The sequence below is a fragment of the Pseudophryne corroboree genome, chromosome 6, assembly GCF_028390025.1.
Source record: "Pseudophryne corroboree isolate aPseCor3 chromosome 6, aPseCor3.hap2, whole genome shotgun sequence".
Taxonomy (NCBI): Eukaryota; Metazoa; Chordata; class Amphibia; order Anura; family Myobatrachidae; genus Pseudophryne; species Pseudophryne corroboree.
Window position 1 is genome coordinate 634,131,171 of NC_086449.1, and position 7,127 is coordinate 634,138,297.

Sequence of the window (7,127 nt, forward strand, 5' to 3'; positions counted from 1 at the left end):
CATGCATAGAAAGTTTTTGTAAATTGCATAGAAAGTCTTTTTGTTGTGAAGTTGTATAGAAGGTTTTTTTTTAAACTGCATTTTTGTTGTGATATTGCATAGACAGTTGTTATAAGTTGTTGTAGAAATTGCGTAGAAAGCTGGTGTAGATTGTATTCTTTACTATGGGAGGGGGTCAGAGTAAGACAGTCATTTACCCCCCACCTTTACCAGGAGAAACATGTAAGGAATATGTTGCCCGTAACTCCACCACAGATTATTATTTAGTTAACCCTTGGGTGGATAACTTAGCGGGGTGGACAGAGAAAGTTGGCAGCCCCAGTCCATTCCCCCGTGACGGTATTAATTATCCCTTTTATATGGACATGGTCAAAGGTCTTTGTCTGGAAGACAAGGAAGCCTGGCCATGGTACGATCATGACCCACAATGGGACATGACATATATGCGTGCTGGAGGAGAGCAATGGCTCACGATAGCACCTCATTGGTATGACAAGAATATCAAGCAGAAACAGCGTAGAATAAAATCTGTAACTTCCAGACTGCATAAAGCTGAGGAATTTAGAAGCAACAAGTTTCTGAAAAATTCTTCTCCCCCGCCTTACAATCCCCTATACCCCTCCTTAAAAGACACAGATCTGTTAGCTGCAGTTGCTTTGTCACGAATTCCGATGCAAAGGGGAGGGGGAGGAGGGGAAGGGGAAGGAGAAGGAAGCTCAGTTGCTTTGTCACGAATGCCGATGCAAAGGGGAGGGGGAGGAGGGGAAGGGGAAGGAGAAGGAAGCTCAGTTGCTTTGTCACGAATGCCGATGCAAAGGGGAGGGGGAGGAGGGGAAGGGGAAGGAGAAGGAGGCTCAGGAGGAATAGCCCCCCCTGACAGTACCCTCCACATAGACGTAACCACCCCCGCCCCTAGTGCCCCTACTCCTAACAAACAAATCACCTCCCGCCGTAACGCTGACTCAACTGTTATCATTCACCACCCTCTTACCCCCTCCATAACGCGATCCGGCACTGGTTTCCTTGAAAACAGTGCTGATGCCAGCAGTGTCGCCACCCAGCACCTGCCCTTCATGACAGTAGGGGATCAGTTGTTAAAGAAACCCATTGAAATAGAGGATTTAGACAGAATTGTTAAGAACTGTCCCAAACCCACTGTTGCACCTGACGGCTGCATAGCTTACTTGAAAAAGGCTTGCACAGGACGCAGCTATACTCAAGAAGATATGAAGCTGATCATAGATGGGGTTATAGACCATTACAACGGGTGGGATTGGAAAAAGATTCCCACCATAAACACTCCTACCACCCTTAACGATGCCGTTCGCTACCCTCTCAATACTGGGGACGGTGTAACGGAGATGTGGAAGGAAATTGAGACCCATATGAAAGAGATTTTTAAAACCCGAGCTTCTCTTCCTATTGCCGTAGCATGTAAACAAAAGCCCACTGAAACTGTCACTGAGTTTTGGAAGAGGTTTAAAAAGTGTTGGTCTGAAGATGCAGGTCTTACTCTTGTAGATACAGACCATTTACTAATTTCTACCTTTGTAAATAACTTGTTGCCATCTGTTATGGTCCCTGTTAAGCAAGGTGTTTCTTCCTGGACCTCTGATAATATTAAGGAATTTGAAAAGCACTTATATGAAAAGGAAGCTGCAGGATGCTTTGATGTTAAAAAACCCTTGCAGAATGCCCCAACTCATAATTACCAAAATCACAGAAACCGGGGAGATAGACGCCAGCAGCACTTTACTGGCCCACCCCGCAATCCAGCCCGATATCAAAACCCACAAGCCAGGCCACCCCACCCCCCTGACTCTGCCAGCAGGAAACAAACCTCCTGCTTCAACTGTGGAAGGGACGATCACTGGGCAAGGGATTGCCCTTGTCCCCCACAAAACCACCGACAGCCCCAAGCTCCGGCTCCCTCCCGGGATCATCCCCGACAGTCACACAACAACCCCTTTCAGGATCATGTCCGATTCCGAGTTGACTGGCAGGACCCCTCCCACTGACGGGGCCCGGAGGAGGGTATCCCAGCCTTTGCCCAACTCACCAGACACTGGAAGGACCCACCGCTACTAACCTTGATTATAGGAAAGAGAGCAATCCCTTTCCTGGTAGATAGCGGGGCAACTACTAGTGTTTTGTGTGTCGACCTGTACGATGGTCATTTGGAAAAGACTGCTCCTTCAATGGGAATCAATGGGATACCCACAGATGCTTACCTGACAGATGCCCTTAGTGTCAGAACCACGGGAGGCACGTATATGGGTAAACACAATTTCACTGTAATACCTGAATGTCCAATTAATCTTCTGGGAAGGGATCTTCTTAGCAAACTCGAAATCTCCATTCTCCCTTCACCCACTAGCAGTGGCCTGGAGGTCGAGTCCCCACACCTACCGGTGTGGGAGGCAACAGACATTACACCTGATTTTGACAAAGTGAACCCTGCTCTATGGTCGGAGGGTCCCTATGACACTGGCCTCATTCCTTGCACACCATATAGAGCAACCCTGAAACCTGACACACAACCTGTCTATCAAAAGCAATACCCCTTGTCACAAGAGAAGGTTGAAGGTCTTAGACCAATGATACAACAGTTTCTCCAACAAGGCATTCTCAGACACATAATCTCACCTTACTGCACACCAGTCAACCCTGTTGCTAAGTCAGATGGTAGTGTAAGGTTTGTACAAGACCTCAGGGCAATTAACCAACTCATTGTGCCCATAGCACCCATTGTACCTGACATTAACTCACTCATTTCAGCTATCCCTGCAGATGCTGCAATTTTTTCTGTGATTGATTTAAAAAATGCATTTTTTAGCATTCCAGTGGATGCACAGACACAGTTACTTTTTGCATTTTCTTTTGAGGGCAAGCAACTCACCTGGTGTCGTTTACCCCAGGGCTATATTGACGCACCCGTTGTCTATAGCATTGTACTCCAGGCCACATTGGGGCCCTGGCAACCTCACCATGGTTCAGTCCTGCTACAGTATGCAGATGATCTGCTGCTCTGTAGTCAAACTGAGGAGGCCTGCCGGGAGGATGGTATATCACTGTTAAACTGGCTCTGTGAATGTGGACACAAGGTGTCCAAAACAAAAATGCAATGGTGTAAGAAGCATGTGGATTACTTAGGTTTTGTGCTCACTCAGGGGGAAAGGAAAGTCAGTCCACAGCGCATTCAGTCTGTATTGGGCCTGGTCACCCCAACTACCCAGAGAGAACTGCTGTCTTTTCTGGGTATGGTAAATTACTGCAGACAGTGGATATCTGATTGTTCCTATTATGATAACATTTTGAGACAAGCCACACTGAAAGACAAACCTAATATTGTACAATGGTCACAAGAAATGTTAACTGCATATGAAAGCTTAAAGTGTATGTTAATGAAAAGTCCGGCACTTGGCCTCCCCAACTATGTACTACCTTTTCATTTGTTTGCAAGGGACAATTGTAAAACCATGGCGGGGGTGCTCACACAGTTTCATGGAGGAAAGTTGCGCCCAGTGGCATTTTTTTCCAAAGTAATGCCTGTCACTGTGCAAGGTATGCCTGCTTGCCTCAGGGCACTTGCAGCCTGTGCAATGGTAACTGAAATGGCCACCACACTCACCCTAGGCCACACAACAATACTTCACACCACTCATGATGTTCTAACCATTTTAAAAGGGTTACACACACAACACATGTCAGCTCAGCGCCTTAGTGGATATGAGGTTCTCCTTTTGAACAACCCCTCCCTCACCATTAAGTATGCCACCAACTCTTCAGGTCCTGCACCCATTCTCAACGCTCTCCTGGGGCTCAAAGGTCCTGAAGACCACCCTCCTGAACCCCATGACTGCTCAGCCTCCATTGAGTCAGAAACATCCCCCAGACTGGACATGTCCCCTGTCCCTGTCCCCGACGCGGATGTCATTTTTGTAGATGGTTCCTGTAGCAGACCCAATGACACCACGTACCAAGCGGGTTATGCTATTGTCACTCTCCCTGACATTATTCTGGAAGCACAGCCCATTCCTTACCAGTCAGCACAGGCTGCAGAGCTCATTGCTCTCACAAGGGCTTGTCACCTTTACCGGAATAAACCAGTCACCATCTACACTGACTCCAAATACGGGTACGGCGTCGTGCATGACCATGGGGTCATTTGGCAACGCCGTGGTTTCCTTGGAGCTGATGGAAAAGGCATATCACATGCCCAACTCATCTCTGACCTTCTGCATGCCATAACCTTACCCTCTGACATTGCAATCCTCCATTGCAGGGCACACACCGGGGGGAAGGATGCAGTCTCCCTTGGAAATGCCCTTGCTGACTCTGCTGCCAAACATGCAGCCTCACAGCCCATCACTCAGGCCCACATGACCATCATGACCCCCCCAGCTCTCGACAACCATTACCTGATCACCCAGTTACAGGCCTCAGCCTCCAATGCCGACCTAGCTGACTGGACTTACCCAGTTTTGCAGAAGAATCCTAAAACAGGATTAATCTGCAAAGAGGGGAAACCTTGTATACCCCAGTCCAGTGCACCCTTGTTTATTGCCCACTACCATGGCATAGGACACCACAGTAAGGCAACAACTACCTTACTCTTACGTAATGATTTCTATGTCACGGATGCCAAGTCATTAGTAGATCAGTATGTCAGTAGATGCATCACTTGCCTGCGAAACAACCCCAACAACCCTGACAAGGCAAAACATCAGCATCTTGAATACCCCACCACACCCTTTACACACCTGCAAATTGACTTCACCCATATCCCAGGTACTGGTAAACAGGAATATGCCCTGGTCATTGTAGACATGTTCTCTCGATGGCCAGAGGTATTCCCCACTAAATCTGAGGATGCAAAGACAGTTGCTAGGATCCTAACTCAGGAAATCATCCCCAGATGGGGGTGCCCATTGCAAATCAATAGTGATAAAGGCTCCGCCTTTACAGCAAAAATTACACAGGCCTTGGTAAAGGCCCTGCAGGTGGAATGGAAGTTCCACATCCCGTATCACCCGCAGAGTTCAGGGGTCGTAGAACGCATGAATAGGACCCTCAAAGACAAGCTTAGGAAGGCCACAGGGGGTACCTTCCATAAATGGAAGAAGGTCCTTCCTATTATCCTAGCAGAGATCAGAATGACACCACAAAAGACTTTGGGTTACTCCCCCTTTGAAATATTAATGGGTAGGCCCTTCCCTACACCTTGGGCTAAGAAACCATTAGTAATACAGGAGGGAGATCTAGAACTTATCAGAGAAGAGTATGTCAGGTCCCTGATAATAAAACTGAATGAAATTGAACATGAGGTTGTTTGTAAAAACCCTTTGAATCCACAGGAACCTACACACCCCTTTAAAGTCGGAGACAGAGTCGTGGTGAAGGTGCTCCCCAGGAACAAGAGCCCAGGAGACTTTACCTACGGTCCAGAGACAGAGGTCGTAGCAGTAACCAGAACAGCAGTCCTGACAGAGGAAAGCCCCACCTGGATCCATGCATCCCGAGTGAAAAAGGTTCCTAGACCAGACCTAGAGAGGGAAGCAAGTGATTCCAGCGAGGTACAAACGGGGGCAGACAGCCCTGACCTCCCACCTAGCGAAGACAGAAGAACAGAGGAGGATGAGGAACCTGTCCCCTACCTCTATCCTGGGGACTATGTTGATAATCCTAATGGTCCTCACTTGCCAAGCTACAGCTGAAGTAGACATTACACAAAAATCCGGCACCTACACATTTTGGTATAACTCCTCCAATACTGAGGTTGCCGCCTATAAAATAGATTTCTGTACCATTGCTCCCTGTCTTAACAAACATTATGCCTGGCAGTGTGATCAGTATGGTACACGTAATACCCCCACTGAAGCCTATATTTGTGTTACTAGTAAATATTGGGGAAATAAATGTGCGTATTGGGGATCAGTGGGATGGAATTCTGGCCATAGTTATGGATACCAGCCCAAAGAGGCTCTCTCAAGAAAAGACAAATATGGTGAGTCCCTGCTTACCCGTCTTACCCTTCATAGACAAAACAGATGTGATAGTAAATTCATATTAAGCATAAAACATCCCCAGTCTACTGATGCAGGCACCTATGTCCTAGGTGAATCCTTTTTTTTAAACCCATCCCTTACACCATTCTTGTTACAGGATATGTTTAACAATGAAAAGTATGCCCAGCTCAAGCCCCCTAAACCACGCCCCAACCTCTTGAAACCTCATATAACCACCTTCAAGGATATGATGGCCGTTAACAATCCCACCTTTAAAGACACCCTAGCTATTGAAACTGGTTTCTCTGACATCAATTTCTGGTTAGAATGGATGAAGTATAGTGCTAGCAAACATAATAAAAGTAACTGTTATGTCTGTGGCAAATCTAGGCCCCACCTAGGTACAGTGCCCCTTAATATACCCCTAGAACAGGAAAATAGTTTTTTCAGCCTTTTTAATGACACCAAAACAAATGACAGTCAGTGCGAAATGTGGAAAAGGGAATATCCCATATTGTCAAAAAATCCCAACCCAGGAAGCACCATAACCATATATCCTGGAAACTATACCTGTTATACATCTAACACCACCACAGGGAGAAATTTAAAAACCTTCCCACCAGGGTATTGTGCAAATAAAAGAACAACTGTTTTAGTCAACCAAACTAGATCATTAGGCGACATTTATTACATATGTGGGGATATGAAACTTAGAAGTAAATTAGACACACCATGGTATGGTGAGTGTGCCCTGGCCAAAGTCATAATGCCACTCCTAATGATCACCGATGACCCCACTCCTCCCTCTAATACTCCTGCTAATCGAAAGAAAAGAGCACTCCCAGGAGGTAGCTTTGACCCCCACGTATACATTGATGCTATAGGGGTCCCAAGAGGTGTTCCAAATGAGTTCAAAGCTAGAGATGAGGTGGCTGCGGGTTTTGAATCATTGTTCCCTATAGTAACTGTAAATAAAAACGTAGCCTGGATTAATTATATATATTATAATCAACAAAGATTTGTTAATGATACCAAAGATGCTCTTAAAGGTATAGCTGAACAGCTAGAAGCCACTTCCCAAATGACCTTCCAAAATAGAATGGCCCTTGACATGATTCT